At 41.8% G+C, this 26,581-nt stretch overlaps 1 long non-coding RNA gene and 1 pseudogene across 1 annotated transcript; one reads left to right on the forward strand and one right to left on the reverse strand.

Annotated features, from left to right (window-relative positions):
- Window positions 1-26,581, reverse strand: part of LOC130404236 (acetylcholine receptor subunit alpha-like) — a 95,303-nt pseudogene that overhangs the window by 3,924 nt on the left and 64,798 nt on the right.
- LOC130404425 (uncharacterized) lies at window positions 12,785-15,168 on the forward strand. Its single transcript, XR_008904228.1, has 3 exons — window positions 12,785-13,077; window positions 13,180-13,321; window positions 14,940-15,168. It is a non-coding gene; the product is annotated as an uncharacterized LOC130404425 (long non-coding RNA).

Below are 26,581 nucleotides of genomic sequence, written 5' to 3' on the forward strand. Positions count from 1 at the left end.
TAAGCAATGAAGGGCTCGAAGAACAGACAAGAAGAACAAGCTGTTTTGTTATGAGTAAGAAGTTTAATGTTACAGGTAAAAAATAAATGCTTTATATTTAGTCAGCATTACATAATAACCGTATTGGTCCGAATATAAGACGGCCTTTTTTCCCCTCGAAATAGTTCTGAAAAAGTCGGGTTGTCTTATATTCGGGGTCTAGTATTCAGAGCGCAGCTTCTCTTCTTCGCCGCTCCCATTAAATGTCAATACACATTCATGGCCCCAGGTGGCGCCAAAAAAATTGGTTCCGGGAAGAAGTAGTCCAGTGTCCTTAACAACCAGCCCGTTACCGGTGTTTAAATATGGAAAGACAGGGTGACCATTTAGAGACAAGTGGCTTAAAAGTGGGTCAGGTCAATCAACAACAGCGGAGGAGCTATGATGCCAATTTTAAAATAATGGTCATCAATAAGGCATGAGTCAAGTAACAACTGACAAGCTGCCAAGAAGTTCGGGGTCACGGAGTGTAACGTAAGAAGATGGCGAGCACAAAAACAACGTCTCAAAGATGCCAACAGTCAGCGCAAATCTGGTCTGCAAATCTTTTTTTATAAATGTTTTTGTTGAACACGGGGAGTCGTCTTATAATCAGGGTCGTCTTATATTCGGACCAATACGGTATGTGTTCCAGGAATATGAATTTCCTATGCGTTTCTATTCAGGACGCGTTCACTTTAAGGCGCATGGTTTTAATCGGCCTATCGCGTGACTCCAGGAAGTAAACTCGCTGGTTCAGCGCTTCGTTCAAATCTGTTAAATCCATAACAATTTAATCGAATCCGTCAAAATCTTGTGCTTTACATAGCATTGTTGGTATGTATTCTTTGTATTTTGAATTAATTTGAAAGTATTCATCACTGTTTTGACGTTAGTGTAAAGTTTTTATAGTTTTCATCTCAAGATAGTTCAAATGTACTACGGCTACACAAATACCATGTTATGTCACACGTGGGTCATTTGACGACGATAATAGTGTTGTAATGACCAAAAAGAAGGTTGTTTTCAAGTTAATATTCTTCATTATTTGTTTGAGATGAGTACAAATGAGATTTCAGATTTCTCTGCCTTTTTATTCGTGTGTTGTGTTGCAGTTTCACCTTTTTCCATGTGCTTCCAATAAACCTGTGGAAGTGAGAAATACATCTGCGGAGTCTTGGTGTTTTGGGAAAGAGTTTAGCTGGCCGTCAGGGTATTAGTAGACATGCCGAGGACGGCACAGTGAAACAACGGCTATAGAGCAAGCGAGATAAAGCAGAGAAAGTTGGAAGCCAACCGACATGACGTTGTCATACCCATCCAGTGGACGATCAACGGAGCATTCTCTACAGTCAAGTGCTACAGAGGAGAGTTCGCATGGAAGTACAGCAACACAGGAGAACCCCCACAGCGCATTGTAAAGGACACACTCACAAGTATTTTGTTCAGAGAGACCAAGTTCATCATCAGCGGGGTCTGCAGCAGTCAGAGCAAGAGCAAAAGCCGAAGCAGCAAAGGCACGGCTATCCTATGCTAAAGAGGAGGCTACAACAAACTAAGTTGGTAGTGTCTTTAGAAATGCTCAAACATAAAAAAGAGGCTGCAGCAGCCATTGCTGAAGCAGAGGCATTTGAAGCTGCTCCTGATGTAAAGAGTTAGAGACATAGTTGTGACCTGAACATAGACTCTGTTCCTTTAGAAGCCTCACAATGCACAAAGCAGTATTTGCTTGATCAACTTAAAGAAAGGGATTCAGAATTACAGTCATGTGATAACGGTGACACACGGGCAAAGACAGCGCCGGTCCCTAGCCACAACGTGTAACCTCCACCACTAAAGCCTGAAGCTAGTCCTTTCTATCCACATCAGAACAATACTGCTCCACATTGTCTTGTCTCACAGCAGCATTACACCAGCGCATACGAGGACACTGACGAGCCAACAGGTTCAGGTTGCCTGGAGATGTTCGTCTACCTCACAAACTTCATTGGCGCCTGTAAAGAACTGAAGATAGCCTCAAACATTAACAGCACCGCAGTAAAGACTTACCGCTCAGACAAGGGCTGCACCTGGTCCTTTAATCCTCCACATGCATCCGATTGTGGTGGATCATGGGAGAGAATGATAGGGGTGGCGAGGAGAATTCTGGACGCAATGTTCCTCAAGCTGAAAGACAAGCTCACCCTCAAAGTGCTGGTGACTTTCATGGCAGAAATTGCAGCGATCATCAACGACAGGCCACTTGTTCCAGTGACTATGGATAGGCCTGTCGCGATAAGCAATTAATCAATTAATTGCGCGATAAATTAAAATGAGCGATAATCTTTTGCCGGATGCAATAATTTCCATTCGCACGCTTGTTTGTTTTCCTTGTGTCTCTATCTATCAAAGAGACTGGATATCAATAGTTTTTACTTTTGATATACTGGCTTTACACAGAGTGCAGCATGAGAGTGCCCTGTGAAGAGGAGAGCAAGAGAACAAAACTTTGGAGGAATAAAAAGATGGAGTTGGTGTCTAGGCCGAACGCGACAGCTGCTTTTTTGGACCACTTCGGCTTCAAACGCAACCGTCGGGGCGAACCTACTAACCTGAGCGACCCGAGATGTCGCATTTGTTTGAAAACAATATTGACAAACACGCCAATACAACATTCATGAATCTTCACCCTAAACACAATCACCCGATGCAGTTCTCCCAGCTTGGGACAAAACGAACAGATGGGAAGTCTCCATCTTCCCTAACCCACAATCACTGGGGCGTTTAGTCGGCAAACAAAGTACAACACAGACTGGTGCGCGCTCACTGACGTGTAGGTTGCTTCATCGCTAGAGAGATGATGCCCTTTAGTATCATGGGAAAGCCTGCATTTCGACGAATGCTGACAACATTTGACAGCAACTACGAATTGCCTGGGAGAACATACGTGTCAAATGGCATTTCCACAACTGTACAACAGTATTAAAGACGACATACTAAAGGAGATCAAAGACATTGCATTTTACTCAGCCACTACAGATATGTGACCCCCTATATGAACTTGACCATGCACTACATAACTGCTGACTGGACCCTGCACACAAGTTTTAGAGACCAGATATGTCCCAGATAATCATACTGCTGACATCCTTGGAGAAAACCTGAAGTCTGCTGTAGCAGACTGGGGACTGGATGAGCACAAACTAGTCTGTATCACTACAGATAATGGTGCTAACATTGTTGCTGCAATAAGGAATCTTGGCTGGTCCTTGATCAATTGCTTTGGCCACAACCTCCACCTTGCTGTGTGCCATGGTCTGGACAGCGACAAAGATCGGACAGCGCGTGCAGTAGGACTCTGTAAAAGTATGGTCAACCTATTCAACATGAGCTGGCTTGAGAGGAGAAACCTGAGGAAGGCACAGAGTGAGGCTAATCTCCCCTAACACAGTCTAATACTGGTGAGAGATGTTTAATTCATTGATAGTTTAATTTAATGCATCGAATGATTACAATTGCACTGAGTTTATGGTACAGTGTATGACGACATGAATGTACTGACTGAGTGAATGAGACGATGAGAATGTATTATTTATTGACTATTTATTGAGTCCAGTAGTGAGTGCAGTGCACTGAATTTCGATGTATAATGTATTACTGTGCAATAAATCTCTATTCTATAGTTTAATTTAACATAACCTGTCTTAATGATTATAGGCCTGTGGCACTTACTTCTGTAGTTATGAAGGTACTTGAGCGCCTAGTTTGTAGGTACTTGACGTACATCACGCTAGACCCTCACCAATTTGCCTACAGGGCTAATAGGGGAGTGGACGATGCAGTTTCACTTTGCACACATTTCATTCTGCAACATCTGAACACTAAGTCCACCTATGCCCGTGTACTTTTCATTGATTTTAGCTCGGCTTTCAATACCATCATTCCTGTCAGACTGTTCAACTTTCTCCTGGCCGCAGGAGTTAATGCTCTACTTTGTCAGTGGATCTTAAACTTCCTGTCCAGTAGGAAACAGTGTGTTAAAATCCAGAATAATGTGTCATCACCAAGGATTGTGAACACTGGCGCCCCACAAGGGTGTGTCTTGTCACCTCTATTATTTTCTCTTTACACTAATAATTGTACATCAAACTCTGCATCTGTTAAAATGTTAAAGTTTGCAGATGACACCACTGTCATAGGCCTCATATCTGATGGGGACGAATCTACCTACCGGAGTGAGGTTGAACAGCTGGTGCAGTGGTGTGAAGACAATAACCTTATACAAAATACAACCAAAACCAAAGAACTCATAATTGACTATAGGAAAAAGGCAGGCCAGCACCTTCCCATCTCCATTAATGGCCAAGTTGTGGAGTGGGTCTCCTCCTTCCGTTTCTTAGGCACCACTATCCACCAGTCCCTATCATGGAACCTGAACATTAGTCTTATTATTTCCAAATCCCATCAGAGATTATACTTCCTCCGTCAGCTGAGGAAGTTTGGGGTAAGTCAGGCAGGCATGACCCATTTTTATCGTGCAGCCATCGAAAGCGTGCTCACCTTCTCCATCCTGGTCTGGTATGGTAGTGCTACCAGCCAGGACAAACAACAGCTTGAGAGGGTAGTACGCAAGGCCTCTAAAATCATTGGCTGTAGTCTGCCTACCATAGGCTTGCACTATGACACCAGAATTTCCAGGAAAACTAGGAAGATCATCTCTGACCCCTCTCATCCAGCACACCACTTATTCACACTCTTACCATCAGGGAGGAGGTACAGAAGCATCACAAGTAAAACATCACGCTTTAGGGATAGTACCTACCTACAAGCTATACGCCACTTGAACAAGCACTAAGCACTTCAAGGTCTTTAAGATCTTCATGGTCTACCTCACTTGCAGTTTTTGCACCACTGTACTGTACTTTACTGCTGTCATTCTCTGCGAACCATGCATTGTGTGTTTTTTATGTGTGTTAAGTGTTGTACTCCTTGTTATTTATGTACCGTTTTGGCTTTTTGTCTTGTTATGTTGTGTTGTTATGTTGCTGTGTAATACATGTGAGCATACCAAAACAAATTCCTATCAACTGTATTTTATATATTGTTGAAATGGCTATAATAAACTTGAACTTGAACTAATTTGCAACAGAAAATATTTAAAGAGTTGTTATTCTTATTTCATAGTAGCCTGTAGACCTGGAGAATAACCTGTAGAATCTAATTGAGTCTGTAGTCGTATGCACTGGCATATAAAAATACATAGACATAGACTAACTAATGAACAAGAACATTATTATCTTTCCCACAGGATGTTGTCACACGATGGGGCACTAAGCAGAAGATGGTAGAGAGGGTGCTTGAGCTACTTCCAGCCATAAGAAGTGTCCTGGTTCAAGACAGAAAATATAGCCACCTCAAACCAACCTGGCAGGATGTTTCTGTGTTGGAGTCCATCAACGCAGCAATGAAACCACTAGCTGACTTCACAGACGTCCTCTCTGGGGAAAAATCTTTCACAGTGTCCTCAGTTAAACCTGTGCTGGAACTGATTAAAGACGACCTTCTCTCTCCAGGCCCCGATGACACTGCACTGACAGCCGGCATTAAACAAAACATGTGCAGGGTCCTGACTGAAAAATACAAATCACCTGGAATCCAAGTCCTCCTGAGAAAGGCCACCATCTTGGATCCAAGGTATCGTGGCAGCATGGAGGAGGCAGAGGCATTGGATGGCCCAATCCTAATGTCCAGACTCTGACTGACATTGATGCGCGTTCTTGCAAAATTATTGTCCCAATGTCGAATTCCAAAGGGTTTGAGTCCACACTTACCGAGCCCTTTTCCGTGGGTCTGCATCAGTTCACCTGAGGGAATTACCCACAGTTCAAGGCGTTGTGACGTTTCCCGCAGAGACCATAGGGAAATCCGGAAATTAGGAAGGTAAACAACAAGACGACGCTACTGTCAATCATGGACATATTATAGAATGGACACCGGATTCCAAAGTGGCGCCCATTCATTCCTATGTAAACTGCTCAATGGCGCAGGGCAACATCAAGGAGAGATATGCTTCCGATCCACCAGAAGGTCCTACCGCCCTGAAATTTGAATACCATATTCTAGGGCCTAACTGGGACCCCCGCAACAAAAATTGACCCGGTAGGACCCCGAGGGCAGGAATTCTAGGGCCTAACTGGGACCCCCGCACCCAAACTTGGCCCGGTCGGACCCCGAGGGCAGGCCCCCCCTTCCTGCCCTCGGGGTCCGACCGGGCCAAGTTTCAGTGTGGGGGTCCCAGTTAGGCCCTAGAATAAGGTATTCAAATTTCAGGGCGGTAGGACCTTCCTATCTCAAAAACTGTTTTTTCACCACATTCTGAACAACTAGGTCTTGCAGGCAACACTTCTGAGGGGCTTTGTCCAAATAACAGTCCATTTGGTAAAACAATTTTTATCTATGGTCTAGAACTCCAAATCTCGGATATGACATTCTCGGGACCAGGGGAAATGTGTGTAAACATTTAAGCATCCCTAGCTATCTCGAAGAGGCCGGAAAAGGGGCCTGACCTCCAACAGTAGAGTAAATGTACAAAAGACAGAGATAGTTTCTAGTCCCCATTTTTTGTGGGATGGGGGTGTACATTTGTGGCTTAAGGTGTGCAGACACAGCTGGCCTGCACTCAAAAAAATGAACTAGGGCATGTGTTTGATTAGCAAGCTAGGAATATGTTGAGATGAAATGATTGAAACATGTTTTTAGTCATTACATGATTCATTCTTGTTCATAATAGCTGATTTGAAGAAAATGCAGATCAATTAGAAACATATATATCAATCCAATGTGAAGTGGAATAATCAAGACAATGACTGTGGTATTGCGAGCTATTGCGCATGCTCGTTCACGCCCTTGACCGACCGGATGACACGGACTGATACCGACGGACTAGCACGGGGCTTACGGGGTAAGTAATTCATATCTAAAATCACAAATGTATATTATTTAACCGTGTGAGTGTTAAATTGTACTTATTAGCCCTTATGATACATTTCCGAGAAAATTTCTCAAGTTTTCTCTGTCACTTGTTTCCCAGTTAGCGCTAAGTAGCTCAACTCCGCCTTGCTAGGTTTCTATAATTTACACCCATGGACCACCCGAGTATTCTCAAAGTTGATTTTCGTGCTTTGTATTGAAAGAAATGGCAATGTATGTGTATACAACCAGATTTGTAAGTACTCATGCGAGAGACACGTGTGCATTGGTAGCGGGGGAGGGCCAGCACATAGTCATAGCCATGTTGCTAGCGCACGTGTGCATGGGTAGTGGGGGAGTGCTAGCACATGGTCATAGCTTTGGTGTTAGTGCACGTGTGCATCAGTGTTAATTTAGTTTACGAAAAATATGACGAGAAATGTTTGTCAACAACTTTTTTGGTAACACTTTAGTTTGATAGTCCACTGTTGACACTCAACAAGCCATCAGTAGATACTCAGTTGCATGTCAACAGTTAATTGAGTTGACAATCAACTGAACTATATCAACAGATAAGTAACATGTATTCAACTAACTGTAAGTTAACTATAAGTTGCACTATTAGTAGATGGTTAGTTGATATTTGACAGAGCTTGTTCAACCTATAAGAAACATGGATTCAACTAACTGTCTGTTAACTATAAGTTGCACTATTAGTAGATGTTGTTTTGTACACGTAGCATGCATTCAACTGTCAGTTAACTATTAGTTGCATTATTAGTAGATGGTTAGTTGATAATCAACAAAGCTTTCAACAGATAAGAAACAAGCATTCAACTAACTAAGTTAACTACACGTTGCACTATTAGCTGGTGTTTAGTTGATATTCAACAGTGAGTTAGTTGATACTCTACAGAGCTTGTCAACAAATATGTAACATGCATTCAACTAAGTGTTAGTTAATAGGATATTTTTATTTTGTTAATTTATTTTTACAAAAACAGTCTGCAACAGACATTGTGCTTTTTACTACATGTTATTTACAAATATTCAATTATCAGTTGAGTGTCAACTTCTAGTAAGTTGACTATCAACTGCTGTTATTAACCAATTCTCAACTTACGTTTCATATGGATCAACTTTCCTCCACTCACAAGGAACACATCTAACATCTAATAGTGTCTACACACTATTAACAGAGCAAAACAGAGAAAATAGTTGACTATCAGTTGATTCTCAACAAACTATCAGTCGATATTCAATTAAGCATTAGTAGACAGGTCTTAGGACTGTCAAATTAAACTGAAAACAGTTTAGTGTGTGCAAACTATTAACAGAGCAAAACAGAGAAAATAGTTGATTCTCAACAAACTATCAGTCGATATTCAACCAAGTATTAGTAGAGAGGTCTTAGGACTGTCAAATTAAAGTGAAAACAGTTGATAACAGTAGACAAACTACAAACTAGTAACTGTACAAAATAGAGACAAGTTTTGCTCAACTGATCAGTAACACTGGATGACCGCAAAGTGAAATAAACAACACATAAGCAGCATATCAGAGAAGAAAGCAACTTTATTATTAAAAAAAAAACTAAACTTTAACAGAACTCTTTTTACAAAGGAAGAGTTCGAAGAGTCAAAAGAACCAAGAATACTATAAACCGTTTGAACAAATACAACAAAAACTTTTCTTTTAAAAATAAATTAAAACACTCTCCCCTTTCTCCTGTCCATTTCAGCCTATTTTGATCAATGCCAAGCTCTGCTTCCTATGTCTGATAGGAACACCTTATTTCCTTGACAAGCCTGCCAAGGACACCTTCTGAATTTTCCCTCGCTAACCAGTAGGTCCACTCAATAAAGCAGAGCTGCTCTTTCAAGGCCTTCTCCGACCGATTCCCCCGCATTCTCCAAATTTCCTTTTTATAGGTCTGCCACGCTCTCTCGAGGTTCTGAGTATGGAGTCCTGTCTGAGGGTCAACATAATGTTGGCTGTGGTTCACCCTGACATGCCTGTAGCCCTCTGTGGCGAGACCAGCATACGCTCTCCACTCATCACTTACGACGAGACTGTGACGCTTCACATGCTTTTTGATGATAGGAACAAGGGTCTCCTTATTTCTTCTCTGTCCGAGGCGAAGAATAGGACGCCTGTCAGACTGTTTGATTTGGAGCATTCCAAAGACCCATGTCCTTTTTCTCCTCCAGCTGTTCCCGAAGCGCCCTTTCCGTACTGCCAAAACACAATATAAATGTTATACAATAAATAATACCCTAAAGTCAAATATATACATAATCAAGAAAACCACTCAATGTTATATTACAGCCAGTGAGAAGTATGATGATTATGCTAATTTCCAAATGATATAAATAATGGAGTAATATAAAAACTTTTGTTTTTTTAAGTTTGGAATGCATATTATTATTAGTATGTGTTGTTGCATGTCAACAGTGAATGAGTTGATAACTCTTTCATGCATTGAACTACCTGACAGTTACCAAGAAGTTGCATTATTACCTTGATATGATATAGCCTACGGTCTAATTTTATTTCTTATTTCAACTTGCTCTACCTGAAAACTATAATGTAGGCCATGTTTTCTTAAGGTATAGATTAGTTATAGCAAATAGTATCAAAACACTCCGAGGCGTCTTCCATACTTCTTTAAAGATGCATGCAGCACACAAGTCATGACCTTGTCACTTTTCATTGGCCCCTCCAATATGCCGATTTGCATGTGAATACAGTACATAGTGCTATTTATTTGATTGCATTAACATCATGAAGTACTTAAATTAATATTTTTTTTCAAGTGTGGTTAAAACCATTCCAGGGAAAATATTTTGAATGGTGAGGCTTTTAATACAAATTCAGAAAATTCAGAAATTATGTTCATAGAGCCAAACTTCCACAATAATTAATCTAAAAGTAAGGCTTAAAGATTTCTCTAGAAGACAATTGATATTTCAACATTAAGTTTATAATAAAATTCAAAACAAGAACTGAGGAAAGATCAGATTTTTGATGAGTTGAAATTGAATGACCCCATATTTAGTGAATTATATTACAAATATACCTTGCGCTTATGGCAGAACTTGCTCTCGTCAATGTGGACGATAGCGTTGACTCCACCGATTTTCTGGCCTTTTTCTTTCCTGTGCCTTTTAAGGCTTTTTAGGCAAGGCAAGGCAAGGCAACTTTATTTATATAGCACTTTTCATACACAAGGCAGACTCAAAGTGCTTCACATATAAACATTGTCATACAATAAAATAAAATAATAATAGATAAGTAAAAGAAAAACATATGCAAAGAAATGGGTAAATTAAAAAGGCATTTTAGTATTAAAATAAAAAATAGAGGCAAAGTTAAAAAGCTTTTTAGAAAGTGCAATGTATTTAAGATTTTAGCAGAAGGCTATAGCAAACATAAAAGTCTTCACACGATAAAAAGTCTTGTTTTAAAGGTGCTCAGAGTTGGGGCAAGTCTTAAATCCTCTGGGAGTTTATTCCAGCTATTTGTTGCATAGTAACTAAATCCTGCTTTCCCATGTTTTGTGTTTACTCTGGGGAGTAAACACAAAAGGCAAATACTCTGGGGAGTAAATTTTTAGGCAAATTCTTCGCAGTTTTTTAGACATCATTGAGAGTGTAGCAGTGCTTTTAGTGATGCCATCCTGAAGCATGTCTACCTGCCGTAGCTGCAAACCCTGTGCAAATCTACAAAGAAAACAAAGATTTAATCAGAACTGTTTACATACACAAAGAAAATATGTGCTTGTTTGATCAATCCGTAAGTCTACTTTTGTCACAAAGCTTTTTCTACTGAAAAACTACTGTTGCAACTTGCAACTATAGTTTCAGCTTCAATTGTACAAACATTTCACACTCTGAACCTAGAGCTGTAATCTGTGAAATACTGGAGTTGGAGAAAACCTAAAATGATTACCTGTGGATGTACTCCATCCATGTGAAGAGACTACAGTGTGAGTTTGAGAAAAGAGACTTGGTCCTTACACTTCTCCTCAAACGTCGACATCTTTTACGACGGCACTCCCTGAAAATTGCAAACAAATTGGAAATTTAAATGATGTCTATAAGTTTGACATATACATACATACATTGTCTAACAACTGCTCAGCCTAAAACATTGTGGCAATGTAAATAACCCTTATTGATGATCATGTCATAAATTATAACTTGATCAAATAGATATCTTAAAACTTAAACTAGCTTGATACTACATATCAAGCTACATGCTTCCGGCTATTCGCTGTGTACAAGCTTATTCATCATTTCAATCATGCATTACAAAGGGGTAGGATTAAGTGAATAGTTCTTCCTACTTGTTTCAGGCATATCAATTAAATATATCAAATTTTTTGTTTAATTTAATTTTTTGTGAATTGATTTGAACATCATTTTTGTCTATTGTATTTTCATGCTTTTAATTTTTTGATATGTCTGAAATAATAACATTGAATCAATCAAACCATTCATTAGCATTTGATTCATTAGTTTACATTACATTCAAATGGGAATTGTTAATAAGGGCTACCATACAAATATTGCAATATTAGCATTTGTTTTTTTGGGGCGGTGTCACGTTAAAATTGTACCGGGGGCGAAAATTGTACCGGCCTACGTCATCACAACAGATTACGTAAGGGGTTGTCCGTTGCCAGGCAGGTTTCAATTGCGCTCATGTTGCCGAAGACTAAATAATATAATACAGATAACGGATCGCGATAATAACACTTCGATTTTTACTTTATATTTGTATTGCATTCAATTGTTTAATCGAATTTAGCTAGTAAACTGAGTGTTTAATGTGTTCATAGTCTAGCTAGCTTGTGTTAATTTAATTTCCTTAATTAAATTTAGAGAATAGATTATAGATAGATAGATAGATAGATAGATAATAGATAGATAGATAGGTGAGCAGGCATTTACTAACTGGTAAATGTTTTTTATTATTATTATTCACGTTATCCCCATAACATTTAGCTATTACTGTGTAGGGAAATAGATAAATACAATGCAATACAATATAAATATAAAGTTAGGAACGCTAATAAATGTAGGGTAAATTTGTAAATAAGTGTTATCTGTCTTGTCGCGCTCAATGAACGAGTTCGCGAATGTTCAAGAACCTTCCACGTCATTCGACGCGATCGCCCGTCGCCCGTTGCCCGGCAACGGGAGACACGATCGTCTGTTGCCAGGCAGGTTTGGAATGGATTACTATGGATGACGTAGGCCGGTACAATTTTCGCCCCTGGTACAATTTTTAACGTGAAAGCACCAAATCCTATGGCCCCAAAATCCATGTATCTTCCGTTCAATCCATATCCGTTTGGAAATGAAAACACGAAAAACGAAAAGTGACCTTTTTAAAAAAAATCATCCTCGTTGGGATAGGTTGACCAGAAATTCATCACATGTATTTCTCTTTTAAAACATGTATACCGGTGTAATAGTCTCTGTATGAGCTTTTACCAATAATAAAGTCGAGACAACAGTTTGGGAAAGCTGAGCGGTAGGGCAACCGCCTCCCCTCTGCCGCGTTCCCTCATTGAAATGAAGGGAGGCGACGAGCTGCTGCGCGGTGGAGGCGCGGAAACTCGCAATAATATCATATTCCAACCTAAATGGTTGTGCCGATTGCCAAACAACTGATGGGCCCATGAGTTAACAATAATTAATAACATTAGCACACTTACCAGATGTGGAGGTCTGTGGACAGTGTATAGTAGACCATCTTCATTTTGTGTCTGCAGTTTTTGCATTTCACTTTTCTTTGCAGCAACCTTTTCTTTTGCAACCATGTTATCAACTTGAATGATGTTTTTTTTGTCTCCTTGACATTCACTCTTCTCAAAAGTGTTCCCGCAAGCGAAGCCATAGCACCGGTGGGCAGAGGAAATAACTGATGTTACTGGCCAAAAAGTCCCTGATTTGAAAATCTGGCTGATTCCCTGGTTGATGCCTGACTCAATCATAATAATCAAGCGCTTCTACCGTCCGATTGGCTAAGCCGCACCGCCAACTCGGTGCCGTTGAAAGAAGCTATTAGTCCGCGCAAAATAAATTGGATCTTGTCGCTATGGTAAGTATCAACCCTCTCTCAACAGTTATTGTTTTATTTCGAAAGCAGGCACCATTACTTGTATGTGTGAACCACTTATGTTAGGCCTATCTCTTGTTTCAGTACCAGCATATGATTTTTCATCAGTTAAGATCGGCCTCGCCTGGAAATTTGAATAGGCCTATGGTGGAAAGGCCTGAGCGCTCTACCCGAGCAAAAGGACAGCGGGGGAATGAAGGAGAAAGCTCCGATATGCCTACTGCTGGTAAGTTGGGTTGACACATTTGTACAAAAAGTCAGTGTAATACTCAGAACTGTTTCTGGCCGGGCTCAGCAAGAGCTAGTAACGTTAGTTTTGCTTAGCTAGGGGGTGACAACGTTAATAGCTGCTTGGCGACATCGTAGACTTTTCTTCCCGTCTCGATATTCACATACTTTGGCGCATGTAGCAGTGTTGCGGGTGGTCATTGCCAACTGAATAATAGAGGATTGTCTGGATATCAACCAAAGGCTTATAATTAGCTTTAGACCATGAACCATAAAATTGTGGGTCTTTTTATTAACGCCACCACAAGCGATTAATTGCGAGACGGTGGCGAGACTACTTTTCAAAGTAATAATTCAGCTGCAAATAAGCAACTGTATTTCACCAAAAACAGAAGCCCTTACCAGTGATATTTATCTACATAATTTTTGCAGGTTTTTGTCTCGTGTGACCTGTGACCTTAGTGTCATAAGATGGTATTACACATGCATTTAGATGTTTAGTGGTGTGACTTAAGGTGTATTCACACATGGAAAGTCCGTTGGATCACTTGCTTTGGTCCAGACCAAATATAATTTAGATTTTTTTTGTTTGGTGTGGTCCACTTTTGCAAGTGAACCAGCATTACGAAGCAAAACCACACGTGATCTGAGATCATTCATTCATTGGACAGACATTCTGGGGTGGAGAGAAGCAGGAAGAACGAAATAAAAACTGCGAAATATATCATTGATATAATATGGGGTTAAAAATAATAAAAATGCCTACATCTAGCCTATAAATAAAAAAGAAAAACATCAAATTATTGTTGTTTCATTATAATATGTAGCCCTATGTCAATGCCACGTTATGTGGTTTGTAGCCTACGATGTGAAACATAATGTATAGCCTACTGTATTTTTGCTGCTGGACGCGCGGCTCGCGAGAAGTATAGGCTCAAACTGAAACACAGCTGATTTAGCTGTGTATCAGCTGGCAGTTCGGCGCAGTTCAGCTCCAAACTGACACTGGGACAGTATTGACGGTCCCGTTGGGAAGAAAAATAAAAACACACACTTCATGCAAAGCGCAGCGTGAACCTGTTGGCACCGTAGACTACGGGAGACGCTCCTCTCCATCTGATCGCTGAACATATCAGCATGTATATTATGGCAAAAATCATAATCATAATCATGATTATTTTGTTTGACAGTGTAATCACGATTATTAAAGACTATCCACAGATATTCAGGTGCCTAAAACAGGCGTACTCTGGAACCACGCTATGTAAAACACATCCAGAGAGAGGAGGATTGTGCAGAAAAACACACCAACACATATTATGGTGGGGCAGAATTGATCCTTGTGTGGGATTATTTTTGTTGGACTCCGAGTTGCCTGACAGTGGCAGGTGCAGATTCATGTGCTTCATGAGGAGATTTTAATTTCTTCTATGCTTGTTAGCGTGTCCAGTCGAGACTTCAGTAGTATGTTTTATAGATCAAATATTATAATGCATATAAAAAAATATTTTACTTTTCCTACAAGGTTTGCCTCATATACTCTACTAACATGAATTTTGTATCTATCATGTCATATGTTGCAGTTGTTAATATGGAAAATATTCTATTTCAACCAGGCAAAGTCCAATGGAAGAAGAAGTCAGAAGAGCTGCAGACCCGGATAGAGTTGCTGGAGGAGGAGAATGCTTTACTGAAGCGGCAGCTTGAGCAAAGGCCTTCAGCAGAGCAAGGTTTGTAAAGCTAGAGTATAGTTTTACCTGAGGACTTCAATACAGTTTTTTATGATCGCTTAACCACAGTGGGCACAACTGGAGCGACACGTGCAAAACTCAGCATGCAGTTCCTGTGGACCAACCACTAGCTCATTTTTCATTGCTTAAACACAATTTGCAGAACTCTACACACTTATCTCATGGCTTATATCACAACCTGCACAACACTGTGGATTTTCAGCACTTTGTTCAAATGCTAACACACTGCTGTCACAACTGTAAACCACACATTCAAAACAGAATGGATTTCATCCTGGTGCATTTTAAACACTGTGGATTGCAATTTCAACTGAAACACAAGGTGTCTTGTTTTAGACTTGTGAGTGAACATATGTACAGTATATAGGGAAAGTACAAAAATACTCTCTTTTGGAAATGGACCAAGGAAGAAAGGTTGGTGGAGGGAGAAGAGTGGCAGTGAGAGTGTGGATGTGTGGAAGACCTAGGGCCTCTCCGAATAGTCTTTTTTGCATAGGAAATTTCCTTTCCTATCGAGATGACCCGGAAATACTCGGCGGATAGGTGATTCGAATTCTCGAAATACTTAAGAAAGGCATAGGAAAGGAGCCTTGATTCTTCCTTTAACCCTCCTTTAGCATAGGTTACTCCGGACCAACCTATGCGAAAGGAAAGGAGATAGTGGTATCCCATAATCCTTTACGGCGGCAAGACTTAAAGCAACAGGCCACCGCCGGAGTTTACCGACTCTACACAAATTCATACGAACAAGAGGTAAAACAGAAGAGAGGAGAGGAGAAGAGAGGAAGATTTATCCACATGTGAATTGGGATATATCGGAGGGATTCTCACTCTGTTGGCGAAAACCTGATTAAAATCAATATGAAAAGAACGCATGGATCAAAATAGGCTAGTGTTGTAAAACTAGGAAAAGTGGAGTCGAATTCATTTGAAACATTGCTGTATTTTCCTATGTTCGATAGGAAGCACCTTTCATCTCTCCTTAACCCCGATGACGTTCAGGGGTTAAGGTATAGGAAAGGAGGCTTATAGCTTAGGAGATTGGACTATTCGGAGAGGCCCCAAGAAGACATCGAATTTTATGTCTGATGAAATACAGTAAGGGCTACACTGATAGACCCTGTTGTGAATCATGGTCTCTCATTGAGAGAGGCAGGGTTGAGAGTGCAACCCAATCTGCAAAGATTTAAAGTTGCATCGGTAATACAAATTTTTAAAAAGATATGAAAATTTGAGATGCAAATTGCAAAATTGAAGGAATTGACTTATTAACACAGATAAATACTACATTCAGAAATGTTATCAATATGAACTAAAGATGTATCTATTGAAGCAAACTTCTGATTTTCATTTATTTATGATAACCTAGAAAAAACTGGTTTGTTATTAAATTTCACTCTTTCTTCAAAGAAAATATTACGTAATTTGTGTGAAGTAACTCTGATTATTTAAACTGTAAAGATCAAAGTTTGTCATTTGTGAATTGGGGTTTGATGCTTTATACTCTGAGCATGTTCTGAGTGACATGTGTTATCGCGATGAGGCTGGTTCATAGTGTTTGCTGCTCTGAGCCTATTTTGCAGGTGATGTGAACTGTTCAGCTCCAGTGACTATTGGTAGTGCAGACTGTAGTTAGATTTTTGCACATTGAGCTCCAGTTGTGCCCACTGTGGGTTAGCGATCGAAAAAAAACTGTAATGTATGTGGCTTCACTACAACAACCACAATATTGGAGTTCACCCATTGTATGAGGGTCACTCTACGTTACAACATCTGATAGACATCAGCCTATCAGGTGGGCACTATTCACACCTGCGCCTTACAGGTGAACGCTGCAAAGCCGGCCAGCTGCGCTCTTTTAAAAAAGACACAACTGTTACGGTAACACCCTTAACTCTACCGGCAGTGGGTCGGAATGAGGAGGACACCGATTTTTGACAGGCTTACTTTATTCCCGTTGCACTCACTTTACAGTAGGTTGCATTAGCTTATGCTGCTTTCTATCGCTTGCATTCACACACCCAGACTCATTCATTGCTTTGCTTGATTGACACATGCTACCGCTCACTCTCCTCGCTCGTCCATGCACTCACTGAAATCCCTCAAACAACAACACACTGCCATTCTCGCTCACTCACTTAGGCTACTCTGTCTCATAACACTACTATCAAGATACATCATTTACTTCCGAATTGCCCTCCAACAATTTAAAATTAGAAAAATCCTCCACCTCAAACAACACATCTGTGTGACATATGAGCTCATATCGTGTAGCGATAGTGCCCTTAGACTCTCTGTCACTCTGCTTTTCAAGGAAGTTATATCATTTAGATCTTCTTGAGTGACAGCTAGATTAACCCAGCATCCTTTACAGCCACCTCCTTCCTAACTGAGCCGTCAGAACCTTGGTCAGAACGCATTTTTCAAAATTGTGCAGTGTGACAAGTTATGCTAAGACTGGGGGTAAAGTTACCCTTAAAAGTTGTTTTAAGTGCTTTTTTCTGCTTTTCGTCATTTCCCAGGTGACACAGTGGACAACACTGACACCGAACCAGAGTCAAACACTGACGCAAGTAGCAGCTCCAGCACTGACTCAGATTCCAGCAGCAGCAGCTCTTACTCCTCTGATGGCAGAAAGAAAAAGAGGAAGCACAAGAAGAAAGCAAAAAAAAGGAGCAAAAAGTCGAAGAAGTCGAAGAAGTCAAAGGCCAAAGGATATCGTGGTAAAGTAAATTATATAATTGTGCTGTATTTCTTTAGGTTCAGACATTACATATACAGTGCTGCTTGAAAGTTTGTGAACCCCTTGACCATTTTGGAATTTTATTGTGTTTAACCATTATTAATTCATTTTTTATCAATACCAGTATTTTTTTTTAGAAATAACAGAATTGTTTATCACTTCAACATTTTTCTTTTCCGGAAAACAATTGTTAAAACAGATCAAACAAATGATTTGCCAACTGTTGTATGTGCAAAAGTTTGTGAACCCTGAGCTGCATTGCCTAAAATCGAGCAGGTAAACACAATCAGGTGGGCCAAATTGAGTGATGAAATGGATTTTTTTTCCATTTTCAGTGACAACAATATCGGATGTGGTGAAGCGGTACCGCCAGGTCCTTGAAATCTTCCTTTGTAAAAAAAGTTCTGTTAAAGTTTAGTTTTTTTTAAATAATAAAGTTGCTTTCTTCTCTGATATGCTGCTTATGTGTTGTTTATTTCACTTTGCGGTCATCCAGTTTTACTGATCAGTTGAGCAAAACGTGTCTATTTTGTGCTGTTACTAGTTTGTAGAGTGTCTACTGTTCTCAACTGTTTTCACTTTAATTTGACAGTCCTAAGACCTCTCTACTAATACTTAGTTGAACATCGACTGATAGTTTGTTGAAAATCAACTATTTTCTCTGTTTTGCTCTGTTAATAGTGTGTAGACACTAAACTGTTTTCACTTTAATTCGACAGTCCTAAGACCTCTCTACTAATGCTTAGTTGAATATCGACTGATAGTTTGTTGAGAATCAACTGATAGTCAACTATTTTCTCTGTTTTGCTCTGTTAATAGTGTGTAGACACTAAACTGTTTTCACTTTAATTTGACAGTCCTAAGACCTCTCTACTAATGCTTAGTTGAATATTGACTGATAGTTTGTCGACAGTCATATGACAATCAACAGGTTGTCACCTACACAGGGTGCCTATTGATTGATAAAATATTCTCATCTTTATTTTACAATGAACATATATGATCAACAGAGGGTTGAATGTTCATTCATTAGATGTGTTCCTTGTGAGTGGGGGAAAGTTGATCCATATGAAACGTAAGTTGAGAATTGGTTAATAACAGCAGTTGATAGTCAACTTACTAGAAGTTGACACTCAACTGATAGTTGAATATTTGTAAAGAACATGTAGTAAAAAGCACAATGTCTGTTGCAGACTGTTTTTGTAAACAAAATAAAAATATCCTATAGTTAACTAACACTTAGTTGAATGCATGTTACATATTTGTTGACAAGCTCTGTAGAGTATCAACTAACTCACTGTTGAATATCAACTAAACATCAGCTAATAGTGCAACGTGTAGTTAACTTACAGTTAGTTGAATGCTTGTTTCTTATCTGTTGAAAGCTTTGTTGAATATCAACTAACCATCTACTAATAATGCAACTAATAGTTAACTGACAGTTAGTTGAATGCATGCTACGTGTACAAAACAACATCTACTAATAGTGCAACTTATAGTTAACAGACAGTTAGTTGAATCCTTGTTTCTTATCTGTTGAACAAGCTCTCTCAAATATCAACTAACCATCTACTAATAGTGCAACTTATAGTTAACTTACAGTTAGTTGAATACATGTTACTTATCTGTTGATATAGTTCAGTTGATTGTCAACTCAATTAACTGTTGACATGCAACTGAGTATCTACTGATGGCTTGTTGAGTGTCAACAGTGGACTGTCAAACTAAAGTGTTACCACTTTGGTTCCATTACAAAGATGAGACGATGACGAGCTAAAAAAAAGATCTTTGATAATAAAAACTATGACGAAATGTAAGTTTCGTTTTCGTTGACGAGATTAGACAGGACTAAAATGTTAGTGGTGTGCTATTTGGACATTCAAAATGCATGATATTTTCCAATCATTACCCTCCCGTAAGGTTCTTATGCAACGGAAACATGAAACAATGTTCACTCCTCCAGTAAATAGGACGGACCTTAGCTACAGAGGCAGGCCGTCAGGGCCAGCAAAGCCTTCTCTGCTGGCCTAGACACTTTCAGAACAATACATTATTTTTATTAAATATATAATTGATACCTTTTAATATATATATTTATTTTGTCATTCTATCTATTTTAATAAGTTTGTTCACATAAGTCTAAATACGTATTTATTTGTTTTTCCTTCAGTTGCGTTGCCTCCAGTGCGATAATATATATATTAGAGTTTATCCAATCAGATTATTTCCCTGCCTCTCCTGGAACCGTCACCTTATCGTGGTGGAGAGGTTTGCGTGTCCCTGTGAACCTGAGGGCTGTGTTGTCTGGAGCCTTGTGCTCCTGGTAGGGTCTCTCATGGCAGAGTGGTCTCAGGTGAGGGGCCAGACTAAGAATGGTTCAAAAACTCCAATGAACAACGAAAGAAGAGGAGATGTGACCCGGCCCGGAGGAAGCCCGGGGCCCCCGTCTGGAGCCAGGCCCAGACGGAGGGCTCGATGGCGAGCGCCTGGTGGCCGGGTTTGCCACGGAGCCCGGTCGGGCACAGCCCGAACAAACTACGTGGCACCCCCCCTCTCTTCATCCCATGGGCCCACCACCTGTGGGAAGACCCGCTGGGGTCGGGTGCGCAGCCACATGGGTGGCAGCGAAGGTCAGGGGTCTCGACGGACCAGACCCGGGCGGCAGAAGCTGGCTCTGGGGACGTGGAACGTCACCTCGCTGTGGGGAAAGGAACCGGAGCTTGTGAGGGAGGTGGAGCGCTATCAGTTAGATCTGGTGGGGCTTACCTCCACGCACAGTCTCAGCTCTGGTACCGTACTCCTGGATAAGGGTTGGACTCTATTCTTCTCCGGAGTTGCCAAGGGCGTGAGGCGCCGGGCGGGTGTGGAGATACTCATAAATCCCCGGCTGAGCGCAGCGGTGTTGGAGTTTACCCCGGTAGACGAGAGGGTCGCCTCCCTGCGACTAAGGGTTGTAGGGGGGAAAACTCTGACTGTTGTTTGTGCGTATGCACCAAACAGCAGCTCAGAGTACTCGGCCTTCTTGGAGACCCTGAATGGAGTCCTGTATGGGGCTCCAGTAGGGGACTCCGTAGTTCTGCTGGGTGACTTCAACGCCCACGTGGGCAACGATGGAGACACCTGGAGAGGCATGGTGGGGAGGAACGGCCTCCCTGATCTAAACCCGAGCGGTCGTTTGTTATTGGACTTCTGTGCTAGTCATGGATTATCCATAACAAACACCATGTTCGAACATAAGGGTGCTCATAAGTGTACCCGGTACCAGAGTACCCTAGGCCGAAGATCAATGATCGATTTTGTGATCGTGTCATCTGATCTGAGGCCGCATGTTTTGGACACTCGGGTAAAGAGAGGGGCGGAACTGTCAACCGACCACCATCTGGTTGTGAGTTGGATCAGGGAATGGGGGAAATTTCCGGATAGACCTGGTAAGCCCAAACGAGTAGTGCGGGTGAACTGGGAACGTCTGGAGGAGGCCCCCGTCCTAGGTATCTTCAACTCACACCTCCGGTGGAGTTTTTCTGGCATTCCTGTGGAGGTTGGGGGCATTGAGCCGGAGTGGGCGGTGTCCAAAGCCTCCATTGCTGAAGCTGCGGTGGCTAGCTGTGGCCTCAGGGTCTTAGGCTCCTCAAGGGGCGGTAACCCTCGGACACCGTGGTGGACACCGGTGGTCAGGAAAGCCGTCCGATTGAAGAAGGAGGCCTTCCGGGAGATGATATCCTGGAGGACTCCTGACTCGGTTGCAGGGTACCGACAGGCCCGAAGGGCTGCAGCTGCTGCCGTGTTGGAGGCTAAGCAGCGGGTGTGGGAGAAGTTCGGAGAGGCCATGGAGAAGGACTTTCGGTCGGCACCAAAGTGTTTCTGGAAGACTATCCGGCACCCCAGGAGGGGGAAACGGGGAACCATCCAAGCTGTGTACAGTAAGGATGGGACTCTGTTGACCTCAACTGAGGAGGTCGTCGGACGTTTGAAGGAACACTTTGAGGAACTCCTGAATCCGAATAACACGCCCTCTATGTTGGAGGCAGAGCTCGAGGTTGATGGTGTTTCGTCGTCAATTTCCCTGGTGGAGGTCACTGAGGTAGTCAAACATCTCCGCAGTGGCAAAGCCCCAGGGATTGATGAGATCCAGCCAGAAATGCTAAAGGCTCTGGGTGTTGAGGGGCTGTCATGGTTGACACGCCGGGTCCCCCGGGAGAAACTGTGGGAGGTGCTGCGGGAGTATGGGGTAAGGGGGTCTATCCTCAGGGCCATCCAATCCCTGTACTCCCAAAGCGAGAGCTGTGTTCGCGTCCTCGGCAGCCAGTCAGTTTCGTTCTCAGTGGGTGCTGGTCCCTGCCAGGGCTGCGCCTTGTCACCAATCCTGTTTGTGATATACATGGACAGGATATCGAGGCGTAGTCGTGGTGGGGAGGGGTTGCAGTTCGGTGGTCTGAGGATCTCGTCACTGCTTTTTGCAGATGATGTGGTACTCATTGGATCATCGGCCTGTGACCTTCAGCACTCACTGGATCGGCTGGCGGCCGAGTGTGAAGCGGCTGGGATGAGGATCAGCACCGCTAAATCTGAGGCCATGACTCTTAGCAGGAAACCGATGGATTGCTTACTCCGGGTAGGAAATGACTCCTTAGCCCAAGTGAAGGAGTTCAAGTACCTCGGGGTCTTGTTCGCGAGTGAGGGTACTATGGAGCGTGAGATTGGCCGGAGAATCGGAGCAGCGGGGGCGGTATTGCGTTCGCTTTACCGCACCGTTGTTACGAAAAGAGAGCTGAGCCGCAAGGCAAAGCTCTCGATCTACCGGTCGATCTTCGTTCCTATCCTCACCTATGGTCATGAGGGCTGGGTGATGACCGAAAGGACGAGATCGCGGGTACAAGCGGCCGAGATGAGTTTTCTCAGAAGGGTGGCTGGCGTCTCCCTAAGGGATAGGGTGAGAAGCTCAGCCATCCGTGAGGAACTCGGATTAGAGCCGCTGCTCCTTTACTCAGAAAGGAGTCAGCTGAGGTGGTTCGGGCATCTGGTAAGGATGCCCACTGGGCGCCTTCCTTGGGAGGTGTTTCAGGCACGTCCAGTGGGGAGGAGACCTCGGGGAAGACCCAGGACTAGGTGGAGAGATTATATCTCAACACTGGCCTGGGAACGCCTCGGGATCCCCCCGTCAGAGTTGGTCAATGCGGCCCGGGAAAGGGAAGTCTGGGGCCCCCTGCTTGACCCGACCCCGGATAAGCGGACGAAAATGAGATGATGAGAATGAGATTATTTCCCTGCGGGTAAAAAAAATCCTCCAGAATCCTGAGAGAATCCCTTCGCTGTTGACGCTAATGGCGACTATGTTGTTGATTGACATGTTCTTCAACCAATCAGATTTCGAATATGCCGAGTTGGGCGTATCCTTTTACACGTCTAGGCCTTCTAGTTGGCTGTGTCGTATGGTGCCATCAGGAACAAAAGGAATTACAAATATAGCTGCGAGCAGCAATGTGGTCAAGCATAATGGGACTTGAGGTGGCTACATGACGACCGTCTCGGTAATCGGTAATACCGCCAGCCGGTGTGATGAGCATTATGCGAGTGCGCTTCAATGTTTACCAAATGGGAAAATTACCCCACCTAGAGGTAAGGGCGCAATACAGTCAAAATATTTTTGAAACAATTGAAACAAATTTTTTAACATATTTTTTAAACATATTTCTGAAACATTAAAACATCTTTTTGCGTTTTTAAACAACACAATTTAACAACTTTATCTAAGCAAGTTTTAGCTTAAAGGGGTAGTTCGGAATTTTGGACATATGGCCTGATTCCGAAGTGAGCATTGGTATTCTATATCACTGGAGACAGTTTAACACATTTCATTCAGTCCTTCTAGTTGCAGAGTTCGCTCGTGCTAGGCTAGCGCAAGTCAACGGGCAATGCTAGCCTGCTATTAAAAACAGTCTTACCCACTCCACAGTACACCCGAGGTAAATCAATTATAACGCCAGACTATAGATTGAAATGTCTGTGTTGATAGAATAATGTTAGAAATAAAACTAACCTTGCATCGCATGAATCATCGAGGGACTACTTTCTCAGCAGAAGCGGAATTCTACTATGCGCTGGTTAGGTTTGTAACCGAATCACGACAGAAGAACGTAAACAGAGAAGCGTGGGACAGAAGCGCAATTGAACGACTAGGCAACATGATGGTTCAGTGTGCTTTTAGAAATTGTAGAAATAAAACGGTACAGATGGGCACCACAAAGTTTCCACCCATTTCCAGTGCGAGATCCAGAAAGGACTCAACTGTGGCTTGTTGCTGCTGGCTTTGACATCAAAACACCGGCTCGTACATGTACGGTTCGTTGGATACAACAAATTCCTCATAATCGTCTTCAAAAGCAGATGCATCGCTAACTCCTCCAAACGTGGCCATATCTTGTTAATTTAATACGCTTGTAGAATTCCTTCGTTCACTGTACTCTGCGTTTGTAGCAATGACAGCGGCAGGTAACCTAGGTATCAGTCCGCCGCTGCCGTAGCCTACGTACAGGAATATAAACACTGCTGCTGAGACCCCGCAATTCCCTCAAAATGCAATGCAATGCAAGGTTGGTTTTATTTCTAACATTATTCTATAAACAGACATTTAGATGTATAGTCTGTCGTTATAATTGATTTACCTCGGGTGTACTGTGGAGTGGGTAAGACTGTTTTTAATAGCAGGCTAGCATTGCCCGTTGACTTGCGCTAGCCTAGCACGAGCGAACTCTGCAACTAGAAGGACTGAATGAAATGTGTTGAAAACTGTCTCCAGTGATATAGAATACCAATGCTCACTTCGGAATCAGGCCCTATGTCCAAAATTCCGACCTACCCCTTTAACCTTTTTTAAATACATTTGAGCATCTTAATCTGTGTAAACTGCCAGTTTACAGATTCATTCAGGGTCCCCGACTCTGAATTTTCTGAGTCGAATCAGATCTGCCTTTTCAGTCCAGAGATTCGACTATTCGGCCGGGTTTGTTTACCGGCGTTGCTATGGTGACCTAAATTATTATAAGCAACTGAAAACAACGCCGGTTTGAAACTAAAACTGTGATTCTGAAAAAAGTATAAATGCTATCAAAATTCCGTTTGGATAGTATTGAAGATACAAGTGTGTAGATTTGTTTGATGGTTTGAACGATGGTAAAGAAAATGGAATGAGTTACGATGTCTAGAAGTAGGTGTATCAGAATGGGCTGACGTCTTCAATAAAAACAGCTGAAAACGAAGCGGTATGAAACTAAAACTGTAATTCTGAAGACATTTTAAATGATATCGAAATTCTGTTTAGATATTATTGAAGATACAAGTGTGTAGATTTGGTTAATGGTTTGCACGAAGATAAACGGTTGAAAATTGATTTAGTTATGTTACTTCTACAGTTGAAGTACGACTGATGATTTGAATCATCGTCTTTCAGGGTTTTTTTCGGGTTTATTTTTTTCTCACGTCGCGCCCCCCCTGAAGAACTCTGGCACCCCCCAGGGGGGGCGCGCCCCACAGTTTGAAAACCACTGCTTTAATGAGCGCTGTTCTGAAGTAGTGTTCTGATTGTATGCTGTATGTTAGATTTACATGGTGATTCAATATGATTGATATGTTATCAGTTTTATATAACACAGTATATGATATGACCAGGGCTGTAGTGGTCAAATTAGAGGTGGGTAAACTATGAATTTTTTTATCAGACCGACCTCGACACAACGCAACGCAAAGTGTTGCGACTCTGTAAGGCTAGCCTGGCTATATTCCATTATGTTATCAATTAAAGTCATATTAAATCAATCAATGACAGTCAATGAATGTGTTTGTAGTTTATTCAAGTTATTCAAATTTCAACAGTAAAGAAAAGTATGTGTAGATTAAGAACTATCTATATGGCATGTGTGTATGTGTGTGTATTAGTATGCATGCTTTTCACAGTAGTACCCAGAGGTCCTCCTTGTCCTCCACGTCAGGTCCTGCCTTGCAGGGGCGTGTTCTGGAGTTCATGGCTCCCCTGTGCTTCACCAGCCAGGACTTCACATACGTGTTGGATTGAACTTTGTGGTGGCTGAGTGGTGGGCCATTCAGTTGAATAAACATCAAGGACGACACTGTGACCAAGTGCAGACTGCATCTCAGGGGGCACACTAATGATGTTCATTAAGCTGAACCCCCTCTCACACTCAGCAGTGCTAACTGGAATGAGATGGTCGATATTCAGGAGTGGTGCAAGGTTTTCTGGAATGATGCTTGAGTTATCCTTAAAATCCCTATAGCCTTCAAGAATTTTTCGGTCATCAAGTCTGAACCTTTGGGCAAGTTGTTTCAACTTGGATTCCCCATACTGCTCCTCTAGGGAACAGGCCAGTTTGCTGGGAAAATAACTTTAAAGAAAATAAATAATAAAATAAAAATATTTATAATATATAAAATACAAATATTTATAAATATTTATATTTTTATTGGTTTAACGGCCAACCGCCCGAATTTAATTAAAATATATTTTTTTGTCGCGTCATCCGCCCGATCCACGGTTCAGCCGCGGAGTCCACGGCTGCAACCGCCAACCTCACATCTCCAAATTGAGGCTTTAACATAGCGACCAAGCTATAGCGAAGTTGATACGCCGAAACCGGAGTTTAATATGGATAGTAAAACTCTGACTGACTTTCACTCATTTTGACGTGGGCAGTACACGGATAGCATGACTACGCATTGGCCAATCTGAATGCTCGTAGTCACTTAATAGTTC

Source organism: Gadus chalcogrammus, chromosome 15 (genome assembly GCF_026213295.1).
Source record: "Gadus chalcogrammus isolate NIFS_2021 chromosome 15, NIFS_Gcha_1.0, whole genome shotgun sequence".
NCBI classification, from domain to species: Eukaryota; Metazoa; Chordata; class Actinopteri; order Gadiformes; family Gadidae; genus Gadus; species Gadus chalcogrammus.